Here is a 19,521-nt window from a genome sequence, read left to right as displayed (position 1 = left end):
CCTTGCTGGAAGAAAGGAGAACAGGTCAGTATCCATTGACCTGGGAAAACCACATCATGTGGCCAATAATAAGTAGTAGGCCCAGTGGACTCCTGAGATGTAGCAGACGACCAAATCTTGCTACAATACAAGAGGTTTAAACTGAAAGACTCATCACCTTTGATAAGCCTGCAGTAAGAAAAGAAGGGCTCTGCAACAAATCCATGGAACTTGTGCCTCTTGAGACCCAAATAACATTTCGTCAAGAAAATCCCGTCTACAATGATATAGCCTCTGACTATACAAATATGACAAAGGAAGAAGCAGCTCCAACGATTCCAAAGAATCCTGAAGCAATTCCAACAATTGACAGAACTGACTCTGGCTATTTATTTCATCAACTTTGATACATTTTCTGAGGATCCCAGTGAACCTGAAACTATGCCAGCAAATAAAACTTTCAAAGAAAAAATCACAGAGCTCATTCATCAGCTTGAAAATACATATATGGTTTCACCATGGGTTGAATTTTGGATTGTGTTAGGTGTACCTTTTCTCCTACTTTGGCTCATTCTTGTTTTAAGTTTGGGAAAGATGATAGAGGGAAAATACAGTACAATGGACACAGCAAGTAAGAACATCAACTTGCTCCTGAAACCTCACAAGTCATCTCATCGTGGGTGAAGAGGCCTGTCATCAGTGAACATCACAGCCGTTCCAATACCTGGTGGTATAGCATGGGACACAACTGATTATGACATATATGGCCCAGTGGAACTGTTAAAGATTCCACTGTTAATAATATGACAGATTTAGAAATGTCAGCTAAATTCACTAAACATGAATACTTAGAAGGTTCGTCAGATTATGAACAAATGTATTTTTTTAATCATTATGGTCACCATTATTTGCACAAATCTGCAAACCCTAGAATTTTTTTTACTTATAATCAATGGGAACATTGTCCAATACCGCCAAAGGGCAGCTCTAAAACATTTTAGGAAAAGTTTCCATACTTCTCAGGTTTTAATGTCACAAACCCAGAAACGTTGTATTTCAAAAATATGAATAAGACAGGAATGAAAAACATGTTGACCAATACTAAACAAATTTATTCTGCGAACTTTTATGCTCAACTGTCTACATTAGGGTTTAACTTTTGGAAAGACAACATTGAGACAAAAACTGTCTGGGGCACAAAAGACTGGCAGGTACAAGGTTTAGAAGCCTTATTCAGAGCCTGCAATATCCCAGAACAAATAATGTTTTTAAATGATACTTTTCAACAAACATCTTGTCTTGGCTTGGCTAAGATAAAAGAGTTAAACAAACAGTCCATACCTAAGTCCACAACTGACAGTAATAGCAATGCAGATGAGGAGGTAGACGTAAAACAGATTTTACAACAGAACAGACCTAATCCTGATTGGAAAAAATGGTTAATCTGGCCCACAGACACGAATAACTGTCAAGATAAATTCCTGAACATAACACAAGGGTTCACAGTAACTAGGTCAGATCCAAGATATTCACAGAGACAACATCCAGGGATAGTTACAACATACAGTGTAGGAAAACTATGCCTTGAGTGGCTACAGAAATCCACACTTCCAGAAATTAAACAACACTTAACTTTACTTAAAGAAGGCGTGTATTTACGAGACTTCCTACTTGGACCTCGTAAACCACGTCAAAAACGTTTCATATACGCCGGTATATACTCTGCTTAACATGAAGCATGGAAAGTCACGCAAATGGAAACTGCAGAAAGAATACGAGAAATTGATCGTATTAATTTAGAGAAAGCTCTCTCTGTAGTGGACAATGGGTTAACGACTCTGTCCTCCAGAATATATTCTTTGGACAGCATTGTATCCTCTGCCATCGACATAATAGAGCAGGACTTGTTAATGTTACAACATGGCCAGTCTCAATTACGTTCTATAATGCTGCTAGGCTGGACATTACAAAATCTCCGTTCAGGCTACGTGCCATGGCGTCTAATCAACACCACTTCGTTGTTTTCTGTATTTAACCTTACAGATAAACAAATCTCTTTGGCACAAAGAGGAGCAGATTATACGGTGCTGAGCATAGAAAATCTGGAAAGATTACCATTAACTGTTTCTGAGAAACCAGTTGTGGAATGGATAATACATGGCACCATCATGATACCAGTAACAATTTTTCAGTTTCAGTATTGCTTAAAACACATACCAGCGGGCCTGTATGAAAGGTTGGGTAAAGAATACATTAAGTCGACCTGGAATTTACCATACACACACAAATGTTGGAGTGGGGGAAAGGAGGTATTTCTTAGTGGAAAAAATTGTAAGAACTCGCTAAGCAGTACACTTTTGTGTCAAGGTATTAATTTACAGGGAGCCTGCGAGGGTTCTTCTAATAACCTTTCTTGCCACCTGCACGGTTCTCCAGCAGCAGTGATAGACCCAGTTTTTAGGCAGCTATCCAATGGTAGCTACATAATGTTGAGTGATCACAGCTGTTGTGGAATGATGCCAGGCATGGCCTATCTAGTTAGTGTGTCAGCCAGGGTCACTTGTTGTATGCAAGTATTGTTTCCTAAAAGCAAGACAGACGGGGAGTCGCTGTTATGGCCTTCACTGAATATCTCTTCTATACGAATAGATACTTTAAGCAGAATGAAAGCCATTCTTTTGCAAAAAACTGTGCCACTGACCTCGTCCAGAGAAACGTATGATCTGCAAGTCGCAAGGACTTCTGCGGAGATTCATACCCTATTATCAACGAACTGTCCAATACATTTCGCAGAAATGTTAGGTCGTATCTCAAACATGTCTGATACCAGTGGTATTGTACATGTATTTAAGGCAGTTTTATCGGGACTGTTAGCACCATTTGAAGCAGTCCTAGGGATTTTTCTAAAATGTTGTGCACTCTGTGTTCGGCGGCCTGCCTCTTATTTTGGGACTCATAGCAGGAATTCTATTTTTGTTTCTTCTGCTCCGATATGGCAAGTCCAGTCGCCAACGTTACCCAGACTACCATGGAGAATGCTCTCCTAGCCATAAGGTTCCGTGACAGAATTACACAGATTCTTGGCTTGGCTCGTTTAAGAGATCTGAATACCACATGGTTTCTTTCGTTCAGACCAATCTGGCAAGATTGCATCTTACTTGTTCTACGATGCCTGCTTTGCGGAGAAGAATGCGTGTTGGACGTTTGTCTTACACTTCCATCACCACTGCCAACGGATGTTGATGCTTTGCTAGGTCCGGTAACGGTTCTTGCATCGTGTTGCCTCCAACGGCTGCCAATCCTGATGACGGCATCCGTGGAGATCTCACCAGCAACTACAGCTAATGGTGAGGTACGTGGAACAACTGGCACACAGGTACCATCTGCTGCGAACATTGCTAATGCGAATGACGCTGACGGCGATGCTTCTCATCTGTGCACAATTGATCTACTTAATGAAGTAGTTCCACTTTCACCTACTGTGGTAGACGATTTCTTTGCCAGCCTAGACGATTTGATGTTTTCTCCTGACACCGAGAATAACTTTTGAAATCTGCACACAGCGTTTTATGAACTCTGAATTCGGCCTTCGTTTTTCAAAAACAAAGCTTCTAACTTTGGAACTCTATTTTTTCTACTATTTTGATTTGACTTTTTCCAAAATTGCATTTTTTATTTTTGGCACAAAGTAATCTGCTTAGAGTAGAACTATTCTTCGAGAACAGGAAATTCTTTTCGAACACTTCCTAGAGACACTATTTTACCTTGTCCTTAAAAAAAAAACAACTCATGATTCATTCAGTTAGCATTGCCAATATCATACTATATGCTTAGGATGAAGTCATTCCTTTCATATGTACAAATGCTCATTTTTCGTGTGCAACCATGTTGAAATGCATTTTTGTGTATTGTGGGTGGGATTGTAAACACATGCTTTAGATATGTTTTAGTGCTTATAATTTAGTAGTGTTAAACATAATAAAGTGGAGTGGGTGTTGTATATGAATTTAGGACACTAGTGTAATTTTCCAGATTCATGCCCATATATAGGTATAAATCACCCTATCCTTATATAGGCATGGAAATCACAACCATATTTAGACTTAGTCCAAATACGGCATGGCTACTTCCACTAGTTTCGAAAATCCCCAACGATTTCTTGGAAAAACCCACCTTCAGCAGTCAGGGACTTCCCCTTGCTTGAATATTGATTTAACCAAGAACTCATGGAGTTTTCAAAGAACTGAGGGCCATATTATCAAGGAAGCTGCGGTAGTTTATCGCCGCTTTACCGGCAGGAAACTGCTGATAAAGCGGCGATAATGGGCTTGATAATATGCGATTCGAATTTCAATCGAAGCCCAGGTTAGATGTTCACACATTTCGAATCACATATTATCAAGCCCATTATCGCCGCTTTATCGGCAGTTTCCTGCCGGTAAAGCGGCGATAAACTAACGCAGCTTCCTTGATAATATGGCCCTGAGTCTTTAATGACGTTATTATGTCCAACCTTACGTCAAACTCGGCACCTTCAAGGTATAAATATGCCCACACTTGCCCAGGCAAATACACGGTGGTTTGGAGCAGTTCGACTATCTACCTACACGACACAGCTCGCCGAAGCAAGTGCCGAAGGAAGCCGACCCTCCAGCAGACGCACTGAGAGAGCCGCTGTCTTTTCTCTTGCTGAGAAATCCAGCTCCAGTGTGCCCAAGCTACCCTTGCGGGTTGTTGGGAAATCGAGTCCTGAGAGAGAGATACCAGACCTCCTTCATTCTAAGCCAAGGTACGGAGCTGATTAGACCCTTATAGAATTATTGGATAGGTTCTTGGCAAAAGAATACTGAAACTAAGCTACACCTCACTTACTTCTTCCCTTGTACTAGACCTAGGTTAGGTACACCGGGGTAAGAGTAATTTAGAAGCACCAGTTGAGTACTTTTTGTCTTTATTTATTATTGTATGTATTCCATGTATTTTATGGCTTAGAAACCATATCATGCTTTTACAGTATTATTTTATAATACTCTTCCTACTGTACACATTGTACTTTGCAACCAGTATTACGATTGTAGGAGTTCATTTCCTCTGCATGAGAAAGAAGACTGTTCAATAAATATTTTTTACTGAAAACGCCCGTCTCTCTATTTCTCTGCACCTCTGGTGAAACGAAGCATGCACGATTAACTGAGTGAAATATCTATCTATTGTTTCCGCGACTCTAGAGATACATTTCTTATTCTTGGGAAACAAAGTTGTCATGTTTATGCGGTTGTCAGAAACTAATTCCTTCTTGTTCATTCGAGAAAGTTTCTAGTGACCTCAAAGCTAGCTGGCTCTCACAATTAAGTCTAATATATTCGATAGAAACCTAGTAGACCTCAGTCCTACGTCAAATCTATAGGATATATATTATTCCAATGCGCAGAGCCTATTGGGAATATAGGAACTACACCACAGCAGTACCTGAAGAGACAGTCCCCAGATCTTGTCCTACTGCAGGAAACCCACTTGGTTGGCAATAAAAGTAGGGCTCTTAATAGAGGGGGGTACAGGCTCCTAGTGCATGCTGACTATACCACCGGATCTAGAGGCATGTGTAGCCTGGTTAGGAAAAACATACCATTGATTGTACATAAGACGTGGGCAGATCCGGGGGCGGTTTGCGGTAGCTGAGGCCCAGTGGGAGGGGAGGGCACTGAATGTAGTTTCTGTTTATCTGCCACCAGCGTTGGGTAGCGATGCCTTAATAGAACTAGGCCGGGTATTGACCAAACTTCCTGATGGTACTTTGCTAATGGGCGGGGACTATAACACGACAATAGACGATACAGTTGATAGGTACCCACAGAGGCAGGGGGCCAGGCCGAATGAGCTTGTGGCGGAATTTACCACGGCATTGGGCATATCGGATGTGGGACGGGAGCTGCAGACCGTAGACTCTAACTTTACGTATTTTTCTAGTGTGCATGGCAGTCTCTCCCGAATAGACTACTTTTTAACGTACACGGCCTCAGTGGGTAATTTTAGACATCCCTGGATGTATCCCCGAGGCATTTCAGATCACTCCCCAGTGGGAGTGGAGTTCACTCATGAGGAAAGGCAGCAGCGTTGCACCATTGTCAGCAACCCGTGGCTGTTAAAAATTCCGGATATCAAGGAGGAGCTTGGGGTGCAAACTCGGTACTTCCTGGAAGAAAGTTTAGGGTCGGTGGAATCGGTGCAAAAGCTATGGGAGGCATATAAAGTGGTTCTGAAGGGGTATGCCCTGTTGTTGAAAGTGAAATATATTGCTAAAAGGCGTGAGATCCTGGTACAGCTGGAGGAAGCCCTTCGAGGGCTTGAGGCGGCTCACGTGTTAAATCCTTCAGAGGAGCCACTGCATTGCTTGACATTAAAGCAGGAGGAGTATAAGCTCAAAGCACGTGAACACATGTTGGCTAAACAGGCACTACCCAACACAGGCTCTATGAGCTTGGAGACAGGGCAGGAAGGACGTTAGCATGGCTGGAGAGGAAGGAACAGGGTGCGCGGTGGGTGCCCGGATTAACGCTGCCCAGTGGTGAGGTTCTGCAACGCCCCGGTGATATAGCGGAGGCGTTTGCAGATTACTTTGAGAAGGTGTATTCACCCTCTACGACGTATACAGTGGAAGACTCGCGTTAGCTGCTGGCGGATAGTAACGTGCCTCTTTTGGATATGGATAGGGGTATGTTAGATGCGGATCTATCAAATTAGGAGATCCTAAAGGCTATTGGCCAAATTAAGTCTGGGAAGGCGATGGGGCCAAACTGTACCCCGGTGGAGTTCCTTAAGGCTGTAGCCTCTCAAGTGGTCCCGCACCTGCAATGTATCAGGAAAGCTGGGAGAAGGGAGTTCTGCCGCCTGACCAGCGTCTAGCCAGTATAGTTGTTATCCATAAGGCCGGAAAGCCGGTGGACGACTGTCGCTCATATAGGCCGATCTCACTGATCAACGTTGAGGCAAAGGTCTTGGCAAAAGACCTCGCCACGCGGCTGGGAATGGTGATCTCCTCTCTGGTGCACCCGGACCAGTCCGGCTTCATGCCTGGGAGAAACACTGCTCTTAACATCCGGCGGCTCCATAATGTGATGGCACGTCGGGAGTATCTGGAGGAGGATGCAGTCATATTGTCACTTGATGCATCCATGGCCTTCGATTCAATCGAATTTTTGAGGATCTGGTGAGAGCTGGGTTGGGCCCTAAGTTTATACAGTGGGTTAGGCTGCTGTATACTGACATCCAGGCGCAGGTTAGAGTCAACAACTATACGTCCCAAAAGTTCACCCTAAGGAGAGGCACCAGGCAGGGGTGCCCTCTGTCACCGTTGTTGTTTTCCCTCATGCTGGAGCCCTTGGCAGCCTAGATTCGTCATGACGTAATGGTACGGGGTTTTAGATGGTCACCAGAGTGTGAAGATAGAATATCTCTCTATGCCGATGACATATTACTCTATCTTGCTTCTCCATACAAATCAATCCATACTGTTCTTAACATCTTCACGAACGTCGGGAAGTGTTCGGGGCACGCAATTTACTGGAGTAAGTCTGTGTTGTATGTGCTACATGGGCAGACCACCCATCTCCCTAAAGACTGTGCGCTGGTGGTCTCAACGGATGGATTTAAGTACCTTGGAGTCTTCATCACACCGGATCCGGCTCTCTTTGGCCAGGCTGCGCTCGGATGTTAAGCATTGGAGGTCGCTGCCTCTGTCGCTGGTTGGCAGCACTGCTCTTTTTAAAATGCTGGCCCTCCCACGATTTTTGTACATTCTCCAGAACTACCCGCACAGGATTCCAGATACATTTTTTGTGGCGGTGGAGGGGGAGATACGCACATTGCTATGGGATGGTAAAGCCCTGAGGATTGCGCTTCAGAAATTGATGAAAGGATGGTATGATGGGGGCATTGCGCTGCCCGATGTAAGGTTGTATTACTGGGCCTCGCAATTGGTGGCTGTGAATAGATGGCGATACGCCCCACCGGATGACCCGGCATGTGCCCTTGAAAGGTATCAGATGGATCGTTCGGGCTATCTCGGGGCACTGTATTCCCGCACTAAGAAGCAACAATATATTGGCCCCACTCTGCATACGGTACAGATCTGGTGGTTAGCTAACTCACGTCTGGGCTGGGCAGGTGTGCTCACCAAGGCAACACCATTGTGGTCTTCACAGAAACTCTGCATGATTTGCTATCACCCGGGGTTTGTCATTGGTATTTTGACAGTTAAGGACCTGGTAAAAAGAGAAGTGATTCTCAGATTTGAGGTGTTACAAAAGGCCTACCAATTGGCCCCGGGAGAGGTTTTTAGGTATCTACAAATCAGGCATGCTTTGCAGGCGGCCCTCCCCAGTTGCCAGGACATACCGGAATCATCACCCCTTGAAGATCCCCTGTTGGATGGGCAGTTGCAGTCCAAGGCAATCTCCTTGACCTATAAAAAACTTAGTAATAATTTTCCTGATTCCTTTGGAAAGCTTAAGGAGCGCTGGGAGGGAGACCTTGGGCTGATTGATGAGGAAGATTGTCGACTAGAGAGGCTGCTATCATGCTCAGATTTAGGCTAATCCAGCTTCGTATCCTACACCGCTCCTATTTGTCGGGAATAACACTAGTACAAATTGGGTCTCAACAAGATGACCTGTGTTTTAAGGGTTGCCGACAGCCGGCTACCTTTTATCATATGGTGTGGGACTGCCCGTTAGTGCGGAAATGATGGGACAGGGCCACAACTCATGTGCAATCTGCATTGGGGAAGACGCTCAGCCTGATGTCCTGCTTAATGTATGGGAAGATACAGACCTACCTGAGACGGAGCAGCAGTTGGTGATGCTGGGCTTTACGCTAATCAAGAGGGAGATAGCGAGAGGGTGGGGCGGAGTGGCACCGCCGACAGTGGCAATATGGCTGAAAGAATTCGACAGATGTATGGTAGCTGAGAAAGAAGTGTTTATAGCTAGGGGGTGCTCGAAGAAGTGGGATAGGAAATGGTCAAAGTGGAATTCCTATAGGGGGGAGATATGTGTATCACCTGTGGTGGAATTGGAAATGCAGAGAAGTAGAGACAGGGCAGCAACTGTTTAATACATATGTTTTTCCGGCCTTTGTCCCAAGTGCGGTGCTAAATGTAACTTGCAAGTATTGTATGTAATTTCTGCCTATTTGTCTGTCATGCAATTTATCAATAAAAATATTTAAAAAAAAGAAATTTTAATTCCATTTTAAAATGAACTCTAAACAAAACTTGTAGTAATTCTTAATATATATTAAATAAAAGTAAACATTTTTCTGTAGGTGACATTTTTGAAAAAATACTTTGGAGATACTAGGGCTGTCACTATTTATTTATTTGTTCTAGGCCTTAAAAAATATATACCATTAATCCACATTGATATTTAGCATTAAAATAGTGTTATTAAATGATTTCAAAGTTTAAGAACCTTTTAACTTTTCCCTACACATTACCAAAGGGAAATCTCTGTTCCGGTGGTGGAGACTTCTGCTAACATGTAAAAAGTTACTAGTAACTTTACACTTATAAATTTGGCTCCACCCCGGTTTTAGTAACTATGCACTCAGAAATGGTAAGCACCCAAAAGTAGTAAAGGCCACTTTGCACATAAGTAAATGTACACATGCAACTCAACCTTTGTGAATAAGGCCGTATGCATTACTAGATAAATAAGATGTGGGTTTGGGTATTGCATGCTAAATGTAATTAAAAAAAGTCACACAATAAGGATGGCATGCATTTAAATATTACCACTTTCAAATATGGTGAACTATGTTATCTGGTTCATACAAACAAAGGACTAAAAGGCTTTAACCATATTTGCCCTTCAACAAGTGCCAGTCATTAACCAAAAATGCACAGAATATCAAGCAATACAGTTCATTGAAACTTTCTCCATCACCATTTGAGTAAAGGAATGCTTTTGCTGACAATAAAAAAGAATCTATTATAAATTAATAAATATTTTCTAATCTGTTCGGCAGCAAAAAATACACAGCAGAAGATATCTTCCGTCTGAGAACACTGCTCACAAAACAATGTAGTGAGAAATTGAGTTGTGTGAGGGGGTGAAACCCTTTTCAACCAGCAGCCACTATCCTTGTCAGGGTGAACCACAAAAAGTCACTAAATTAACCTTAGCCCTCTGATAGCTTGGCACAAAAGCACTCTCGCTTAACTTAGAGGCAATATGTAAAGTGTTTATGCTGCACACAAACAGTAATAAAGTGAAAACACAACACAAGCACCTCTCACACCAATTTAGAACAAAATAATTAAATGTAATACATTATTTGACATCAAGACAACAAAAATCAAATCAGTATAACTGGAGATATGCAGTTTTAAAGATTTAAGATAAGTACAATGTCTAAAAGCATAAAACGCCACTCATGCCTATGTGGTCCTTCACGTTGATGGTCGGCGTAGGTGGCAAGATCTTGTTGTGAATGGGCCTGTTTGCTGTTGCAAAAAGCCCGAAACTTCAGCATTACTTCCTTTCTTCAAGGAGGAGCTCAATTGATGCACACCAAGAGTCCATTACATGAGGGGTACCTTTTGGTGATCAGGAGCTCGCTCCAGCTGAAGCAAGCAGGACTCAGAATGTTCTAGCTGAAGGTACATTCATTTGCAGGTCCAGGCATGAGGTCAATTGAGTAGATGTAGAGAGGCCTCTGGAGTTTATGTCCCTGTAGCTCAGAACAGGAGGTCAGTCAGCTGAACCTTGGAATCACTTCAGCCTGAGATGAAGGGTGCAGATCCAGTCTTCTTTATCAGCAAGCAGGGCAGACCTAAAGCAGGAGTGCAGCAGGGTATCTTTCTACTGTAGTATTCACAGTGCACTGAAGCGTGGGTCTGCAGGTCCCCTTTTATACTTGGTACCCACTTTGATGTGGGAGAAGCTTCTGGAGTTTCCTCCCTACAGATGTGTCTAGTATTTCCTGGCTCCCTGTCATGGTCCCATTCTGTCTGGGGGCACAATAAGCTAGTGTGAAGTCCTTTGCGTGTGACCTGAGCCATTGCCTTTAAAGTATAAGTGTGGTAGGTGACAGCTCGGCCCCATCCCATCCTGCCAGCTTCCAGGCCATCTATTGTGGTGCTGTCTGGGAGGAATACACAAAGGCCAACTGCCAACTACACATAGTCATGTAACAGGCTGCAGGCACTAAATAGTTGGGGTAAGAAAATACCAACTGTTTAAAAGTGGCTTTTTCAGAATTATGACTTACGGCCTAATTTAGATCCCGGCGGACCGATTACTCCATCACAATAGTGATGGAAATCCCGTCCGCCGAAATATAAATCCCATAGGATATAATGGGATTTATATTTCGGCGGACGGGATATCTATCGCCATTGTGTCGGAGTAATTCATCCACCATGATCTAAATCAGGCCCTTAAAATCCGACTTTACCAGTAAAGAGGATTTTAACGTACTATTCGTCAGTTACCAAACATGACTTTCCTATATGCTCCCAATCAAAAGTTATCATTATTAACTGTGATAAGGTAACCCAATGTTATCCTATGGAAGAGGTATGTTTTGCAGTAGTGAGAAACACATTTTGGATTTTGTTGCTACCAGGACATGTAAAACCTAAATTTACCCTAGTGGGCTGCTTAGGGCTTACCATAGGGGTGACATGTATTAAAAAGAAAGGTTTAGGCCTGGCAAAAGGTTCTTTTTTTATTTTTATTTTTTATTATATATCAAGAAGAGCGAGAGGAATGGAGGACTAGTCCAGATCCCCTAGGGTAATCTTATTAATCGGCAAGAACTAGTCTATCTAGATATGTGGGGAAGTCACAAGGGTGTATGTAGTATGATGTATGTAAAGGGGTAGGGTTTACCATTTTTGAAAGCCCTCACCCATCAACCTAGTTGGTGGCATGCTTCATCATCGGGCCCACCCAATGACACCAAGTGTGTCCTGGGTGTGCTTCTACGCTTGATTACAGCGGAGCAGGTATATTGCTGAGTGTGCAGTGTGAGTGACGTGAAAAGTGAAAGGTTAAAAGCTGTCCAGTGATCTCAAGAAAGGCTACTTTATTATTTGGGCCTCTGGCAGCGTTAAAAGCAAGGCGTTGGATGTGGGTGGAGTTGTATTTATAGTACTCCTACATCCGTTGTGTGGTCTACATGTTTCAGCCAAATCTTGAATTGTGACTGGCTTTCCTCAGGACCTATGTGAATGGTGGTAAGGTGAGGTATGCTACAATTAGTGACACAGAGCATAAACTATGTGTTGCACGCGCTAAGGTGCATTATATGTAAGAGGGGATTTCCCTCTCAGGACAATAACAAACGATTTGTTGTTAGAGCCCAATGAGTATCCTGGCAGGGGTACTGGTGCAATTGTGTCCATGACCCTCCCGTCAACTTGTTGCTGCTGCCATGGATCTCCGGTGATAAAAAAAAAAAAAAAAAAAAGGTTAATTTTGCCTGGACGAAATGGCAATTTAAAACTGCACTAACAGGCTGCAATGACAGGCCTGAGACATGTTTAAAAAGGCTACTTAAGTAGGTTGAATTCACACAAGGGGGCTAAGGGAGTTTTAAGGACCAGCGTGAGCTACCTCCCCATTCTTAAATCATATCACTGAAAAAAGCCACAGGTCGTAAATGCTCTGAGAGGTCAGAATTATAGCTTCGTCCACTTAACCAAGCATAGGGGGATCCCTTTTCAGGCCGGGTACCCTCACACACCAAAGGTGCCTAGGGATGCCTCCTTGTGTGAGAGACCTAGGCCCCCATTAGGATGACGGGCGGACTTTGACCGCCCGTCATCCTACCGGTGAATAGGACCACCCGCCATAAGGGCGGGGGTCCCGTTGTACATATTAGGATGCGCCCGCCACAGTGGCGGGCGCTTCCCGCATTTTTAGCATTGCGGTGAGCGGTGCTAAAAGCACCGCCCACCGCAATGTTAAAAATGTTAAAAATGCACAACATGACATGTCATGTTTTGCATTGAAATGTGCACCCCCCGGAGTCCGTGGGGCCCGCAATGGGCCCCCGCAGGGGGACTCCGCATGCCTTTCGGTGGTGGCATTGCCGCCACGGAAAGGCATTCACAAATGCCTATCCTAATATGGCTGGCGGTGTCTAATAGACACCGCCACCATATAAACCCTTTTCCGCCCGGCCGCAAGGTGACCGGGGCTGAAAAGCGTTGGACGGTCTTTCCGTCCGCCGCGGTACCCCCCGCCATGCTAATATGGCGGGGGGTCATTCAGGGTAGGATGGCGGGCGGATCGCCACCGCCAGGCCGGCGGTGGCTACTACCAGCCTTGCGGGGGCGATCCGCCCGCCATCCTAATGGGTCCCCTAGTCTCTATGTGGGCTATAACCCCCTCTCTATGAGGGAGGAGCACAGGGATGATTTAATTGTAGTATGGCGGGTGTACTAAAACCCTAAGTGAGCTTGGTGTGGTAAAAAGGTGCAGTGCTGATGTGTGTGTGATTTAAAACTGGCTACGGGTTAGCTATGCAGCAACTTTATTCCGCTACCCACTGTCAGGATTAAAAACAAATCAAATAGCTTGTAACACACGTGCTGCTATTAGGAGCGACTGTGTTAGTATAAGACCAACATGTTTCGGCCTAGGGACCTGTTCAAGTGTCGCAGCCTTCTTCAGGGTCGGTTGTTCAGCTACTGAGATTTAAATAAAGTGTGTTGTGCACACACATGTGAAGAAAAAATTTGCAATAATGTAAAAGTGTTATACTGAACCAGTAGTGTAGCTGTTCAGTATGTTCACTGCATAACCTGTGGTGGAAACAAGAAACAACATATAATATGTGCATACGTATTCCATGCAAACAGGTTTAGTGGACTAGGGGTGTAGTTGATCCTCTCATTCAGAAAAATAAAAGACAACATTTAAACATTTAGTTAAAATGTATTGATGTATGACTCACCGCTGTTGGTTACAGTGCTCTACATCAGTCCTGGCATACTAGCCAATTGGTATGTGCGCCAACCCTATCAGAGAAGGTTCATTACGTTTAAAATGGGATCAAGAAAGAGGAAGAAATTAAATACTAGGTAGAATGCAATGGCAAAGCTCGGGATACAGGGAAGTTAGTGTTCTGGCTGTAAGTCTGGGTGCCTGATGGATAAACCGTCTCAATGATTCCAGTGTGGCTACTAGCCTCCCAACCGAACAGTGAGGGTGGACAGCTAGGGTCACGCACTAGTGGTGAGAGGTGGGAGTGGAAATGCTGGAATACCGCCTCCAGTCTAAAATGGATGCTGGGGGGGCGTGGTGTGCGGTCCCGAGCCGGTGTAATTAACAGGGATATGCATGGGGTCAAAGGCGGCGCTGGTAAAATGGTTGGGCAAGTGCCTGCTGCAAAGGTTTGCAGATAGCATGGGTTGCTGATCCTAAGTCGGGTAAAGCTGGGGGACGGATGGCATCCTCGAGGGAGGAAGATGTGCAGGGGGTCAAAGTGTGAACTGAGCACAGTAGCGGGTCCGCTAACACATGTGGTAGGATAGCAAAAGCTGCTGATCCTAAGCGATGACAAGACAGCAGGGCAATCGGCCTGCACAAGGGAGTCAGACGCGCAGGGGGAGTGCGAGGCACGCCTGGCACTGAAGATTGGCTACAGGAAGAGCTGGTGACTGGCAATGTGCCAGGTACATACCGCGAGTGTGCGGCACCTGGTCCGGGAAGGCGCGCATCCGTAGGACTGGAGGACTTGCCTCTGGAACGGACCATGTTAAATAATGCCAGATAAATTGAAAGCGGATGTGGAGTTGTCGGCGACCGGAAGTCCACCAGAAGTGGTGTGTGCATGGGAAATGTAGTCCATGCGGCCGAAGGGGGACTGTGATTGGTTCGGAGACGAACCATCAGTGAGCATGGAGCCAATCTTAAACTATGAGACAGGAAGGGACAGCCTAAACAAAAGAAGGGGGTACACACGTGGGTGCCCTTTCAGACAAAAATGTAAAGCGGCCCAGCGCCAAGGATCCATGTAATCGGCGGTGTGGTCTCAGTGGACCACCTATAGGGTTACCAATGGAGACATGTGGAGGAGATAAAGGGTGATCCAGGATAACGTGAAACAGAGTATACTCGGGGGTGTGGTCGAAGCGGACCACCTATAGGGTTGCCAAAGGGGCCCTATGGAAGATTGTGATGGCCCAGACAAGTAAGTAAATATGCTCTAGGGCAGTATACAATCCTAACTCCCAGTGTATAAACTGGGTAAGAGGTAGGATTGCAGTTGCAATGGCAAGCAGCGTGCCCAGGCTACGTGGAGCTTAGGAGAGGGCCAACCAGGGGATGTCGTCGTTGAGACCAACATTGGCAGTACCCGACCTGTACACCCACCTCTGCTCGAGTCGGAGAAGTTTTGTCGTCAAAACTGGGGTAGCTGAATTGAGATTCGGTTTATCCAGAACTGTCCAATTGAGTGAGTCAGCTCCATGTTGCATGTCAAAAAAGTGTTTGGTGAGTCTAGTCATTTGTTTTCCACACCTAATCGTACAATGAGATCTAAACTCCCATTGGGCACAGCACCTGGGGAACCTGTCAGATTGTGTCCAGACTTTGGAGGAGACTGCAAACGGATTTCAGTGGTGGCCGCTGGACTGCAAAGGGATCAGTGTCAGACCCCTCTTCTTCAACCCAGACTTGACAGTGGTGAAGGATGCATCATTCCTAGGTTGGGAAGGCCATCTGGGAGAGGTGGTGGTGAGAGAACTTTCGTCTCCTGCAGAGACTCCGCTCCTTATCAATCTGTTAGAGTTGCAGGTGGTTCACTTGGCGCTGAAGGCCTTCCTGCCCATAATCAGAGGAAGGCTGGTGATGGGGCTCACAGACAATGCCAACGTCATGTGGTACTGCAACAAGCAGGGTAGGGTGGGGTCTTTGGTTTGTGCCAGAAGGCTCTAGGACTCTAGAAGTGGCAGGACTGTCAGGGGATTCTCTGGTGGAGTCTCTAAATTGAAGACCAGAGAAACTCAGCACTGATGCCCAGCAGACCACAAATGGTATTTACACCCAGATGTGGCAAGGGCATCTTCCAAGAATGGGGAGAACCCTGACTTGATCTTTTGCCACCACAGAGAATGCACAATGTCAGCTCTTTTGCACTTTGGAGTTACAAAGAAGTCTCTCTCTCGGGGATGCATTCCATTTTAAAGTGAAGGTTATTGCTTCTGAATACTTTCCTGCTGCTATCTCTCCTATCTGATGGGCCCAAGTCCTTTTAGTTGCAGCAGATGAGGCTAGGAGACTGTGGTACCCAGAACTCCTGTACATTAATATATGTCCTCCGATCAAGCTGCTGCTCCAGGAGGATCTTCTATTGCAGTAGATGAGCAGGGTCCTGCACCCGGGCCTGCACAATCTTCATCTCCGTGTGTGGAGATTGAGAGACAACATTTGATTGCATTTGACAGTCCTCCTGAGGTTATTAATATCATCTTGATGGCTAAGCAGCCCTCTACAAAATTGGTGTGTGCCAGTCATTCGGACAAGTCTGTGGCTTGGTGCAGCACCGCCCACAGTGACCCACTACTACCCAAATTGTCTGCAGTGTTGCTGATTGTTTTGTCCCTGGTCAAGCAAGGTTTCATTTTGGGACAGTTTAAAGGATATTTGTCAGCTCTTTTTATGTTTTTGCGGTTGCCCAATCAGCCTTCTTTACTTAAATCAGATAACCTGGTCTAAAGGACCCAAGCTGCCTTTCTACCTAAAATGGTCATACCTTCCCACGTCTGGGGTGTTATCCCCCTTTCGGCATTCTTTGCCTTGCCTCACCCCTCCAAGGTGGAAGAGTTAGTCCATCGACTGCACACCAAGAGAGCACTCAGTTTTAATATTGATCGCCCCAAAGAACATCGGGTTGATGATCAGATCTTTGTGGGTTTTTCTGACACAAAGAAGGGCAAGGCACTGCAAAAACTTACCAAGTCTAAATTAATTTTTCTCTGCAACAAAATCTGCTATGCATTAGCTAAAAAGCAACCTCCACAAGGTCTACAGGTCTCATTCAACCAGACCAAAAGCTTACTTCCACTACATTGAGATGTGGAGTGCCTGTATTGGGTATTTGTCAGGCAGCTAAGTGGGCACTACTGCTTCCACAGCCAGGCCCCTTCGAGAGGGGTATTTTGCCTGCTTAGTCCTGCAATCATTTTGATTTGAGAAAGTTTACAGACCCACCACTTATGGAGGTTTTGTTATGGTATCTTTTTAAAAGGTGAGGAATTGACATTTGGAAGTATCCATCATAAGAATAAGTTACTTACCTCCGGTAGCACTCTTTTCCGTCTAAAAAGGTCCCAGTCTAGAGATCTGTACACAGGTTCTGCCAATCTGCAGTTGGGCTGTGCGTCTGTGAGCGCAGACAGCCTAAAACAGGCACTGGCGTTAGCAGGCATGTGTGGTTCTTATATGCAGCTCCGTTTGTCACTTCTGTGATGGAAGGATGTTAGCATGGACACACAGGATCCCATCTACCAGTGTGCAGGAGTACTTCTTAATAGTTTCTGGATGCAGTCTGATGCCTTGGGACTTTTCACATTATCAGGTATCTGCCGTTAGATTATACACCAGAACGAGCATTACAAAAGGTACATAGCATGGACAAAAACTAAAAACCTTTTCAATATTTTAAGCAAAGGTCCGAAAAATATTTCCACTATCCATTATAACATTAGATATATAAAATAAATTCAGTTGGCACTGATGCAAAATCAATTTTTCATTGTAGAGGTGCATTATAATCACACTTGTAGACTGCATCTACATATAATCTTTTGTCATGTTAACCTAAGTGTTAGGATCTTGTAATGTGATAACATAAACGAGATGTGTTTAGGCCACAATGTAGAATACGTGCGGAGATAACGGAAAATGAATGTAACTAGCTGAAACCATTAACTGAAATGCTCGATTTGCACAACTGACAAATATTTCACTATTGAATATCCTTATTAATCGTGTCATTTTATATGTAGGTGAAATTATTAACTGTATATGACTCAATTTCTATATAACTTTGTAAAGTTCATGTTCCATTTCTCTTATGTTAGCTGAATTTTGTAGGCCTGAATTGCATTTTCCCTGGAAGCTCTCGCATTAGAATGACTAATTGAATATCATGTGTACGCTGGGCTTATTCTTTCTCACACTTATGTTGCAGGTGGAAAAAGCATCCTTGTTAGCTAGAATAATGTCGATGTTTAAGGAGTTAGGCAAGGAGAGAAGGGGATACATAGAACGTTGATACTGATATGGAGAACTGTTGTACTTTCTCACCGGAGAGAATCTGGGAATCAAGGTCACCTCGCCACCGCTCTGGAGCATTGCTGTCCAGTGGAAAATTGCCTATGAGGATGTGGCCTGACTAGATGTCTTGACTCGAAGAGGATTTTGGGAAGTCACCTGTAATATTGATGTATGGTAACTAGGGAAAGAGCCCCAACACTTCTTCTCTGCCTCGAGAGAGCGAGAGCATCTTAGAATGAGCCCTGTCTTAGTAGCTTCATGTTGCTTGACCAAACTGATGTGGGGAGATTTCTGAGGAAGATTCCACATGCTGACACCTTAACCGATCCTGCCCCACAATAAGCTTAACTAGAGATGCCATGCTAGTGTTAGTGTTGGGATAGATTGTATTTTTTCCATGAAATCTGCGATACAGGGGAACTTGGATTCTTGTGCTCTGCTCTTTTGTATTCTGATTCTTGAATTATTTATCTTGTGCATGTTACACCGCCTTCATTTCATTCATAGGTTTTGCTTTGTATTAGTCCCAATGTATTTCTACACCCTCATCTTGAGGTGCCTGTACGTTCAGTTATTGTTGGCTTTGTAATAAATCAACTAACTCCATTTAGTAGTCTGTGATTCTTAAGGGTCCTATCATATCGAAATTGGAATGAGTGACTCGCTAACTATTTCTCTTTCCCCCATGCTCTCATGCTGAGAAAAGTACCATTGACTTGAGGTTCTGGAGCAGATCTAGAATGTGGAGATCTGGCTACATTAGTACATTATTATAAAGTCTTTGAAATAGCATGACTTGGGACCCAAATTTTTAAATTAATTTTTTTTCTCTATACTTGTTCCAAATTTCTGATAAGAGTACCACTTCTCTTATTTTACAGTTGATAGGAGCAAAAGCCACTGATACCCCTTACATCCCTTTTGACATATTTTATAATTACATCTCTTTCTTAATAAAATTTAAGAGAAAATGATAATATCAGTAATTCAAATATATATATATATGGCTAATCAAAGTAAAGCCTCTGTTTGTTCTGATGAAATTGTACTTCATGGGGCCCATTCACAAACTGTATTTTGTAGTACGTCAAGTAGTATTACTCGTACTACAAAATGGTACTCCCAAGCCTACTTGCAGTGACCTCCGCCTCTCATATTTTAACTGGAGATCTCCACCATAATCGTGAAGAAGTTTGCACACTTAGGAACTGCTAGACTCTCAGGACTACCCCTCTTGCATTCAATAACAGTG

General features: G+C 44.1%; 1 long non-coding RNA gene across 1 annotated transcript in view; it reads left to right on the top strand.

Moving 5' to 3' along the window:
- The window catches only part of LOC144791683 (uncharacterized), a 206,121-nt gene extending 187,246 nt beyond the window's left edge, over positions 1 to 18,875 (top strand). The window contains exon 4 of the long non-coding RNA XR_013602447.1: positions 18,184 to 18,875. This is a non-coding gene — a long non-coding RNA (uncharacterized LOC144791683). The remainder of the gene's footprint in view (positions 1 to 18,183) is intronic.
- The last annotated feature ends 646 nt before the right edge of the window (positions 18,876 to 19,521 follow it).

The sequence above is a fragment of the Lissotriton helveticus genome, chromosome 11 (genome assembly GCF_964261635.1).
Source record: "Lissotriton helveticus chromosome 11, aLisHel1.1, whole genome shotgun sequence".
NCBI classification, from domain to species: domain Eukaryota; kingdom Metazoa; phylum Chordata; class Amphibia; order Caudata; family Salamandridae; genus Lissotriton; species Lissotriton helveticus.
This window is presented reverse-complemented; position numbering and strand designations above follow the sequence as displayed.